Source organism: Lactuca serriola, chromosome 8, assembly GCF_051521515.1.
Source record: "Lactuca serriola cultivar US96UC23 chromosome 8, Lser_US96UC23_V15, whole genome shotgun sequence".
NCBI classification, from domain to species: Eukaryota; Viridiplantae; Streptophyta; class Magnoliopsida; order Asterales; family Asteraceae; genus Lactuca; species Lactuca serriola.
Genome location: NC_136415.1, coordinates 230,929,014 through 230,941,440, shown reverse-complemented (window position 1 = coordinate 230,941,440; position 12,427 = coordinate 230,929,014).

Below are 12,427 nucleotides of genomic sequence, written 5' to 3'. Positions count from 1 at the left end.
AAGAAGATATGAATTTTCGAAGTTTATTAATGAATTAATAATTAAATTTAATTATTAAATCCCGGTATTATCCGAAGGCGAGTCCTCGGACTCATCCGGAGTACGCCCCGCGTACAGCGAAGCATGATGACCTTCGCACTCGAATTCTTCGGATGACGCATGTAGTGACGAATTCGGACGCGTACGCCCCACGTACTCCGAGGCTCCAGCCTCCTATAAATAGGATGCGAGGGCAGCCGGTTCTTTTGTTCATTTTCTCTCTTCTTTCTCCCATTTTGCATCGATTTGCGTGCCAGAAATACCCCGAAGCCCCGGTATTATTCTCGAGCCCCGAAGCAAGTCCCGAGATCCCGTAGATCCCGAGAACTGCGGTTCTCGAGCCGAAGCTCTGCCCGCAAGAAGTTCGAGTTTTGTGGAGATCTTCCAGATCTACCAAAGAATACTACTTCTGCAAGTCGTAGTGCTGTCCGATCATCTTCTGATCATGTGAGTGTATACTATCTTTCATAAGCACGATAATAATACAAGTATGGTTTGAGTGTATTAAGTATATTGTTGTTTATATGTGTGAGTGTGTAGTTACTTTCTTCTAACACATAAATATGAAGTATTTGCTATGAAATACGTGCTATGTGTTTATATGTTATTTGTCTATTTGAGATGGGCATGGAAATTAGAGTTTTATACAGGTGTTAAATGATTTAGACTGTGTAAGTATTTATATCTACAAAATTGTTGGGTACAACATAGGTAGATGGAATAGTTGGTTACTATGGAGTTAGCGCCTATTGTATAAACCTTGGCGACGATGTGACTTCATGCCTATTTGATGAACCTTGGCGACTATGGAGTGAGCGCACGTTGAGTAAACTTTTGGCGACTATGGAGTTAGCGCTTGTTGAGTAAACCTTGGCGACTATGGAGTTAGCGCATGTTGAGTAAACCTTGGCGACTATGGAGTTAGCGCATGTTGAGTAAACCTTGGCGACTATGGAGTTAGCACTTGTTAAGTGAACCTTGGTGACTATGGAGTTAGCGCCAGATAACTATGGATTTAGTACTTGATAAATAAGCTTTGGCAGCAATGGAATTTGTGCCAATTCCTTATGAATAAATGAATGAAGGATAGTTGGTTCTTAGGGTAAAACCTTAAGAAGATAATGGGGATGGGTAATTGGGTTGATTGTTTGCTGATTAAATATAATTATTATATTATTGTGGGTTGAAAACCCTATATGCTCACCAGGCTCCCAAGCCTGACCCACTCAGTTTTCTTTTCATTACAGGTAATGGCACAAGGGTATAAGTTGGTGGACTTGACGAGAGATTTTGTATTATAGATCTGTAGTTGAATAACTATTGTAAGGTCTATTTTATATTGTTTATGCTTTTGGTCTGTAACGAACATGACATCCCGAGTTTTTATTATTTAATGAAAATACATTCTTTTCGAGAAATGTTTTGATAAATGGTTATCATATTTTATTTTGGGAACAAATTCCGCAACCGTTTTCTTTAAACGATCACTCTGATTTATAAAACAAAGCATAAGCAAATCGGTCTTTTCTGGCCGTGAAATTGTGGATGTCACAACACTCAACTAACTGTGAGATACGGGTATCTACCACACTTAATTATCTATGAGATACAGTCCTCGCCTACACTCAGCTACTAAGCACACATATAAGTATCACACAGACAAGTATAACAAAATATATCAATGAGTTCTATATCCATACCCAAATAATGCTATGAGATACGGGCCTTGCTCACACTCTGCTATATATGAGATCCGGGCCTCGCCCACACTCAACTTCTAATCAAAACAAATAACATCTACGGCCGGCCTTGGTGCCTGTAACTATATTTAGTAAGTACTTGACCTGGTTGTGCATGGTCCTTTTGGGTTGCCTTCACCAGCACAACATGCTAGGATGATTTATAAATAAAGAGGTTATTATGGTTTATTAATATATTATATGATTAATATATTAAAGGAGAAATCATATAGTTTAATTAATATTAGACAAGAATAAATTAAGAATTAATTCTATGGCTAAAGGAGATTAATTAAATAAAGGGGACTAGAACTGTCAATTGTGTGATAGTTGGTTTTTGGCTGTGGATCCTTATGGATCATAGGGTGGACGAAATTAAGGTGTATGGACTCCTTGAATTCGTCGAAGCCCTAACCTTGGACTGCTTAAGGCCTAAGTAATCCAGTTACGGTTTCAGGCTGTAACCCTAGCAGCTCGAGTATTTAGAGGACCCAGGGGCTATAAAAATCGGCTACCAGAAACATTAAGGAGCTCCTAGAGCCGATTTTGTGCCTACAACCTCTCTCCAAATCATCCTCTTGCTTCTTAGTGTTTGTAAGCCATTAGAGGAGTGACAATTGTGACTCTAAGCTTCAAGGATAACAAGATTCAAGCTTTCAAGAAGAGGTAATCATCTAGATCTACTTTGTCATGTTGTTAGGTCCTAGATAGAAGGATCTTCACCAATGATGAATCAAGCATAAGAAAACAAAGAAGAAATGGAGTAGAAGATGAATGAAACTGAGCTTGCATACGATTAAACACTTGAAACCGTCTAATACAACTCAGGGACTGAAAACTTAGCAAAGTACAACTGTTGTTCTACCCTGACAGCCTTACACCTATATATACTGACAAGGACCGAAAACAGTTTTCGGTTAGCAGACCGAAAACTGGTTTCGGTCACACCTTAACCAAAAGCTTCCTAGACCGAAAACATCAAACATACACAAAAGAATCCAAAATACATTGATAAATTCCCTAACTCATCCATACACTGATGCCTAGCCCAAACCATATATATTGGCCCTTCAATCTCCCCCTTGGTTTGGGGCTAGCATGATTCAGTCTTTATCAACCACCAGCACGTCTGACTTTCCCATATCTCCATTCCACATCTCCTTTTGAATAATATCAACAACCACGATAGTGTATTCCTTAGTAGCAGGCTCAAAAATGTCTTCAGCCACCTTGATCTGATGAATAGAAAGCTGATGTATATCCCACTTTCCAAATTGTAGTAGATCCCTCTTGTCATATAGACGAATACATCCATGTTTAAGTTTGATGACAGCAGAAGATGAAGTTTCATCAAACACCTAGTATAGCATGGATTGTAGAGATCCATCTGGATGGTCTTGAAGGATAGGAATCTGCTTTACTTTATTTGTAGCGGGCCACATTACATACCAAAGAGGCTGATTGGTTTTGGGATCAATGACACTCGTGTATACCTTGTTGATAGACTATGCAGTCTTCATTGAGGGATAGCCTTTTGGCACTTGACCTTCCAAAAATAATCTGAACTGAGTCGACTTGGGTTCATTTGATGGATTTGAAAAAGGATCCTTGGACAATTCTGTAAGATCAACCCTCGTCCAAGAGTTAAAGTCGTGAGCATCTTTATACAATTTGGTATTTCCACTCTTCCCTCTTACAATCCACATTTTCAGAGGGTCATGGAATCGCCATGAGATGATCCTAGACCTATCACCATAAACGTCTCTGAAGCGATTTTCTCCAAGATCCGTAAGGGTAATGTTTGGTTGATCCACGGGAGAATTCTGATCCGAGCTCCTCTTGAACAAAAATTGACACCCTTCTCAGCAGACTTGGCTAGTTTAGCATGTTATAACGCCACGTAATTTGGAGCCTGCACTGGTTTTTTGTCAAAACGATTGACAATCGTGGTTGTTCTTGAAGGAGGTGGAACTACGAGAGCGTCTTGATTTGGAAGATAGAGTCTTGGCTCATTGGCAGATGGTTTGAATTTGTCACTAAATTCTTCTTCTAGCTTCTTCTGCAAATCATAATAGCTGGCGGTCAACAAACCAAAATGCGTCTGAAGATCGAAGATTTGCTTTGTTTTCTGAGCTCTATCTTCAAGAACATCAACAACTTGAATATTGAGCTTGGCGTTCTCAGTTTGAAGGTCTGCAACCTTGATATCAAGCTCGATATATTTTGGGTTCAGCACACTAATCTCCTTTCTCAGCTCAGGCACTGAGGCGTCGTCATCTCCAGATATACCTTCCTTAAAGGATATTCCCTTTCCGCGTGAAGAGTGAATTGGACTTAATGGTTGGGCCAAATGAATAGCTAGTCTCTCAGAGCAGTATCAAGATAAGGCCTTGGAGGAGACGATCTCAGGCCAGCAGACGAACCACCAGCTTCATGGATAGAGCTGGGATTCTCTTGAATGGGTAAAGATGAGGATGGAGCAGATGTTGTAGATGGAGGAGTTTCTATGGTTTGAGTTGGGTCAGGAAAAACTAGTCCCACCCTTGGATCAATTTTGCGTCTTTTCATCGGGGACTGGGATGACCGGACTTACTGGGTATCACTTTTAATTGGCTCGGGTGTAGGAACACATAATCAAGGGGATGAATCCCTGATGATGTGTCCATATGAGTTGAAGAATCAGTCGCTTGAACGGTAACCGGAGGCTCAACTTCTCGATCGTCAGCTTTCTCCCTTATCTCCGGTGTTGAATTGCCACCATCATCGATGTCTTTGAAGAAGTCATCGAGTTTTTCATTTGGAAAAAGGTGCTCAAGTCCAGTAAAATGCATCGAAGCATCATCTTCGTCGTAACCGGACAAATCAAGATTCTCATATACATCCTCTTCTCCTCCTTCAGTTTCAGTAACTTCTTCTGTAGTTCCCTCACAAAGTCACTCTGAACTGCCACGTTTGTGAGATCATGCTCTTCAGCAACAATGGTGGACGGAGTAACATTTTCAATCTCATGGTCTGAAATGGTGATAACATGGTCGTTCACATTTTCATGTTCTGACGATGCTTGATCAGTTGACATTTGTTCAGACGGCCCATGGGCTTCTGAAGAGTCTGACAGCTCAGCAAACTTTCCAAATTTTACAAGAGGGTACTTCCCATGAAACATGATTTTTCCTTTATGGTTCTGCTTGATTAGGCTCACAGTGTTTGGTCCGAAGGCTTTCATGTCAAGTATTTCTCTTTTCTTGACCAGAACAGGAAATAGGTTGTTGATGAAGATTTGAATAAATCTTGGATAGAGAAGAAATTGATCCTTCGACTTCTTGTTAGCATTAGTAACCATCTCTTCCAAAATAAACCTTGAGAAGTTGAAGTCAATCCCGACAGCCAATGCAACGATCGCCTGAGTATTTCTCGAGGATATTTCATCCGAACCACCCTTTCTCCCAGATATGCAGTTGACAAATATGTGGGCTAGAAACCTCCAGTAAGGAGGTAACAGCTTCTTTAGGGTTGGTGGAAAGACTCCTTCGTATCCCATCTTCTCGAGATACTCATCAACAATTCTCAGATCTATATCAGTCGGGTAAGCAGCTTGATCATTAATCTTCAAGATATCTCTAATGAATTGCTCAAAGATAACAATTTTGCGTGCCCTGATATAAGCCTCAATCTTCACTGATCCATTGTCTCCAGTCTTGACACTTGCATATCTCCAGAATTTGTTGATCAGGTTTAGATAAATGATGGGGTTCCATGTAAGTTCAGTTGAGATGCAGCACTCCCTTAGCCTGTACATCATTGATTTGAAATCGTTGTGTGCTACTGGAGGATTATCAAGAAGAATGGACACGTTGTGACTCTCTGCAAATTTGAGACTTGCCATTTTATCTGCACAAAACAAGCCAGGTGAGAAAACATTTGATTATAATAAATTAAAATTATTTTCTCAATTAAATCCATTAATATTCACCATTTTAAATTGAATTTTATTAGACAAACATGGGTGCTCGGTCAAGACAGACAGACCGGAAACTCATGGACCGAACACTAGTGTAGACCGAAAGCCAATTAGAATCGAAAAGGCTTAAATGAGTCGGTTTGACCGGTCACAGCTTCGACCGAAAGTCGTCTAAGCCGGCTTGACCGAGAACGGCTCGGCTTGACCGAAAGCCGGTTAGTCGATGGACCGAAAACGGCTTCGACCGAAAGCTCGCCGATAGTTCTCTTTTTCACGATTTGGCCACGATTTCAAGGTTGATTCTTAGCGATAAGAGCATAGTTGTGATCAGAATCATCATACCTTCAAGAAAAACAAGTTTATTTTGCGAAACAACACAAAAAAAATTCGAGACTGAGAGAGGATTTGAGAGGTTTTCGGTATGCAGAAGAAAATGAGGAAAGAACTAATTTTCGGTATCCCCATTCCCTTAGATATCTGAGCCGTATCCGGCGGGCTGCACCCCGAAAAAGAAATGAGGTCCAATACCCAAAACCATTTTAAAAATGAAACTCTTGGAGGATTAATTTCAAAATAAGATAAAATAAAATTTTCTAAATTTTGCCAATCCAAATTTTTTTTAAAGAAAGAAAAATAAAATTTAAAATAAAATTAAAATTAAAATAAAAATGATAAAATAAAAAAAATTTCTAAAATTTATCAATAAAAAAAATGAAAATAAAATAAAAAAATATAAAATATAAGTTAAAAAATAATAAAAAAAACTAAGAGTTTAATTCAACCTAAATTTAATCCTCTATATTGAAATTGAAGTCCTTCTGTGATATGTGATCAAAGTTGTTAGACAGTCTTATCCGTTTGTCAGTACCTCTTCTTTCATGAATAGATCTGGTCGATCACCGGTATTGTGGTCCACTTAAGCACTAGAATTTGTGACAAATTTTAGGAATGCTATCAGTGACAGGACAGATTGATCCTATGTTACTAGATAAAAATACCTACGGACCACTTATCTGACGACCAAGGATATTGTTGTCCACCTAAATTGATCTAAAATTGTTCAATTTTAGATGTACTAGACAAATTTTAGATGTACTAGAACATGTTTCCCGCTTCCTGGCATTCCTTAATAATCAAGAACTTCCGAGATACTCCTTACTTTAGGTGAGCAGACAATTATTAGGAGTGAGGATAGATTTAGAATGCATATGCTGTACACCCATGTCAGATCTCTTCCAATCACGCAGAGGGTGAAACATATGACTAACTAGAATTTCAAAGGGATTGAGAAGCAGAAGGTTGCATATGCTGTGTACCAAGTCGGATTATTAATAATGCAAAGGAGATAGCGTATGGCTAACAGGTAGAAAGAATTGCATAGATAGAAGATGCAGAGAGACAGATTTGCATATGTTGCAGTCCAGGTCGGATCTTTCGATCACACAAAGGAGTCAATATATGACTAACAGTAGGAAAGAAAGAAAATAACTTTCTACAGACCTAATTTATCGGAATTCCCCAAATGCCCCATCAATATCGGAATTAAGGACAAAATCCGTACATCGAGGAAGAGTTAAACCACAGTTCTAGATACGGGTTCTTTAATGTAACTGGTGGATTCTCATGTATATCTCCCTGTTCAACCTACCGAAGCGTCATATTGTTAGGCTAAACGGAACTATCTAGTTCAAGATTTATCAAGTCTCTAGATTCCTTAAGTTCATCTACACCTAGTCAAAACCATTAAATTTTTTGTGCCTACCAGTGCATCAAACACAGAGCCTAGACAATTCAGCTTTGGTACGTTACATACATTCAGATTGCCCGTTATCACAAGTTTTATATCACTTCCCATCACATCACTTTTCAGATATATTTTTGATTTTTCTGTTTTTCTAATGTTTTTGGATTTTCTGATTTTCTATTGTTTTTGGATTTTTAATTTTCTAATCTTTTTTTGTTTTTGTTTGGTTTATTTCTCCCCCTAAATTTGTGCATGGTTGAGAATGAAATTAAAATGCGCAAATTTAAACTATCCTAAACAAAAATTAATTCTCAAAGCGAATCATTTTCAAAAAGTTTACCAGCACATCGAATCGAGCATTGTTAAATGGCTTGGTGAACAGATCCTCCACATTATTGTCAGTGTGAATTCTAGCCGAATAAGCGAGCGCTCATAACAATCTCTGATAAAATGAACTTTGATGTCGATGTGCTAGGTTTTTGAGTGTTGGGCCAGATTTTTAGCAATTTGGATTGTAACCTCATTATCGCAGAATATAGGGGTTTCTTGAAAATTCAAACTGTAATCCAACAGCTGATGTTGGATCCATATGACTTGAGAACAACAGTCAAACGCAGCTACGTATTCTGCTTCTGCTGTTGAGGTCGAGATAGTATTCTGCTTCTTACATTGCCAAGACACCAGCCTATCTCCGAGAAATTCACATCCGCCTGAAGTCGATTTCCTGTCAAGCTCGCAACCTCCATAATTGCTGTCTGCAAAAGCATAAAGATCAAATTCAGAATTTTTCGGAACCAAAGACCCGGTTTTGGACTGCCTTTGAGGTACCGAAAAATCCTTCTAACAGCAATAAGATGAGACAGTTTAGGATTAGCCTGGTAGCGCGCGCCTTGACAGACCGCAAACGTAATGTCTGGGCGACTTGCAGTCAGATACATCAGCGATCCGATCATCAATTTGTAGTACGTTTGATCTATGGATTCCCCTTCAAGATCAGGAGTCAGCAGTGGTCTCTTCGTCATGGGCGTCAAAGCAGGTTTAGCGTTTCCGAACCTGAACTTCTCGAGTATATCGTCCACATATTTGGCTTGATGAATCAGGATTCCAGCTGAACATTGTTTGACTTGAAGCCCTAAAAACATGGTCATTTCCCCCAATGAACTCATCTGGAACCGCTTTTTCATGACGTCCTCGAACTCCTTGCATAGCTGAGGACTCGTTGACCCAAAAATGATATCGTCCATGTATATTTGGACAAGAATCTGGTCTGGACCGACATGCTTGATAAATAGGGAGTGATCGATAGTGTCGCGGGAATAGCTATGGTCGAGCAAGTGCTGTGTGAGGGTAGCATACCAGGCTCTGGGAGCTTGATTCATCCCATACAAAGCCTTGTCAAACTTGTAGACATGGTTAGGAAGTTTTGAGTTAACAAACCCAGGAGGTTAGTCAACATAAATCTCCTCCTTCACCTTGCCGTACAAGAAATCCTTCTTAAAGTCCATTTGATATACAGTGAAGTTCATGTAGGCAGCATAAGCGAGGAAGATACGAATAGCCTCCAAGCGCGCCACCGGAGCATAGACTTTTGTGTATTCAAGACCCTCAATTTTTCTGAACCCATGGACCACCAATCTCGCCTTATTACGGACAATGACACCCGAACCATCTTGCTTGTTCCAAGACACCCATCTAATGTCGAGAGATTTCTTGCCTTTAGGTAGCTCCACCAACTTCCAAACCTCGAGCCTTTCGAATTGATTGAGCTCGTCATGCATGGCATCTACCCAGCTGGGCTCATTCAAAGCCATTTCGACGTTCTTGGGCTCTACTTGAGAAATGAAGCAATAATAGAGACATGTGTTGACGTCTCCACTCTAGCTTCTCGTTTGAACTTCGTCGCCCAACTGGCCAATGATGTTTTCTATCGGATGATCGCGTTGTATGCGAGAGGGGATTTCGTGACTGATGTCATTGAATAAGACGGGAAGATTATGAATATTAATAGCTCCGTCATGTGCTAAAGAATCCACGGTAGATGTACCAGCTTTGTGTGGTGAATTTGCTACAAACTCATCTTCAATCTGTTCATGAAAGAGAAGTTCCATTAGATTTTGAGTGACAGCGGAAGCATCTTGGTTCATGAACTCTCTTTCAACTGGAGGTAGAGAAGTAGTGTCAGCATCTAGAGCAGATTGTTGTATTGAGGATTCAGGAGAAGCAATTGGAACAGTAGACACCACCAGAGGATCAGAAGAAAGAAATGGTGGTCTGTAGACAACCTCTTCATCTTCGTCTTCAATGATAGTCTTCGAGCCAGAGGTAGACCCAGCTTGATTATCAGAGGACACACTAAAGGATTTGAATAGAGATGTGTAGTCAAATAGCCAATCAGGACCTACCCTAGCGTCTGTCTCGTTCTCTTCAAGCCAGCGAACATCGAAAGACTCCATGATTTGCTTCATCTTCTTGTTGTATACCCGGTAAGCAGTACGAGCAGCGTATCTGACGAAATAGCAATCCTCAGCTTTGGCATTGAATTTTGGGTTGGATTATAAGTGGAGAAGGGTGCAAGGGCAACCAAATACTCGGAAATGGCTGACAGATGGCTTGTTTCCATAGAGAATCTCATACGGTGTTTTCATTTGGGCTTTGTTGATCAAGACACGATTTTGAACGTAACAAGCTTTGTTGATCGCCACCGCCCAAAGGAAAACTGGAAGTTTAGAATCACAAAGCATCATCCATGCGGCGTCTTGTAATGTCCGATTCCTCCACTCAGCAACACCTTTCTGTTGTGGCGTCCGAACAGATCAAAATTGACGCATGATCCCTTTCTCAGCGCAAAAATGATCAAGAACGGTGTTCTTGAACTCTGTTCCATTTTCTGTACAAAGCACTTTTACTTGGTTGTTGGTTTGGTTCTTGATCATCACAATGAACTTCTTGATATGATCAGTGATCCCAGCTTTGTTGGATAGAAAGAAGACACACATAAAATAAGAGAAATCGCCTATCACAGCGACACAATAGGAATTTATGTTGATGCTGAGGACGTTGACCGGACCAAACAAGTCCATATGCAAAAATTAGAGCACCTGACTGATGGAGTTGACCTTCTTTGGCAGATGTGGTTTCCGATGGTGTTTGCCTTGAGCACAGGAAACACATTTTTCAAAGGTAATGAAATCTCAGATAGGCAGACTGCGGACCATTTCGTTCTTAGCAAGACAGTTCAGGTTCTTTGCATTTGCATGGCCAAGTTGACGATTGCACAGTCATGCGTTCTGTTCTGAGACTTTGGAAAAGAGACAAGTGACTTCATCGGGTACATTGTTGTTCACGTAGATAATATTGGCATTGCCATCCTGCTTTGATTTTATGAGAATCCACTCCTCCGGGATGACAATGCCTGAATTTAAGATTCAGCATTCTTTATCGGTGAAGTGTATTAAGTAACCCTTGTCATAGATTTGAGAGACGCCCAGTAGACTGTGCTTCAGCGTAGGAGCATAATTGACATTTTCAAAACTGAGCACTCCGTTGGTCACCGTTCCCTTCTGCGTTATCTTTCTGCCTTCTCCACCCATAAAGGAGACATATCCCTCATTAAAAGTCTGAATGTCGCGCAGTTGGGAGATATCTCCAATCATGTGCCAGGAGAAGCCGCCGTCGACATACCAGGGTCTGATGACATTCCTCTGCAACTATCCCTGGACGATGAGCGGAATCATTTAAATTTGGGGACCCAGGTCATTAAAGTCCTGGGTTGACCCTTAACTTTCACTGATTTGTTTTTCAATTTTTCTTTTGATTTCTCTTTTTCAACAGATATAGAGGAGGATGATGACTGATCAGATTTTAATTTTGGCATCCATTGATATTTAGGTTTTGAAACAGTTTTCTTTTCAGTTTGCTTTGAGCAGGTGGATTTTCTACTCGAAGAGTTTGAAGATATAGAACTACTCTTTGACTAAATCGACTTTGGCTTAGCTTGGATAGATTTTGGCAAACTATTTTTGAATTATTGAAAACCTGTTTATTCTTTTGAATACCTGCCATTTTCTTGTTTTGATTTGTTTTCCAGTCATCATCTCGAGAGCGAGTTCTGGAGGATTTTCTAATTAAAGATCATCCTCTAGACTCATACTCTCCCCTTTTTGACATGTGATGCACAAACATCCGGTTTAAACAATTTCTGGCAATATGACCAGCAACACCACAGTTGAAGCAAATTTGTTTATTATCATTGGATTGAGTACTTCTCTTGTTAGATTTATGGTTATTATTATCTTTTCTAGCATTTTTCACATTTGCAAGAACGAGCACTAGATTGTGTAGTAAACATGGAAGATGTAGAAGCACTTGAACCAAATTTAGTAACTTTATCAGAAAACAACATCATTATTTTCAATATTATCAATCTCAAACAACACACTACTAGAAACAAAGACATTAGATTTTGAGTTTAACACAAACTCATCACAAAATTTAACACCAAATTTAGAGACAAAATTATTCGACTCAAACTTTTCAGCTTCTTGCTCCCCATGAGCTACTGACACATCTACACTTAAGGTAGAAATGTTAGTATCCAAAATTTTATCATTAGACTATGTTACTTTTTCAGAGGTTGGCTTCCCATAAACCAAGAAAGGTTCTCTGTTAATTTCCTCTTGAGATAAAGGAATAGCAATGTAATTATGATTGAATGGAGGAGGGACACTCTCAAAACCTAATCCTACTTTCTTTTGGTTTCCACAAGTAATGTCCTTCCACTCCATCTATCTTCTATCATTTTTGCAACTACTTCACTTGACCCATCGAATTTGTTAAAAATAAATTCAGCTTTTTCAAGACGATTTTTCAATTTGTCAAGTTCAGTGGCTATAACAACAAATTTTCTTTTGAGATGATCATAGTTCTCGCATTTGTTTCTGTAATCCT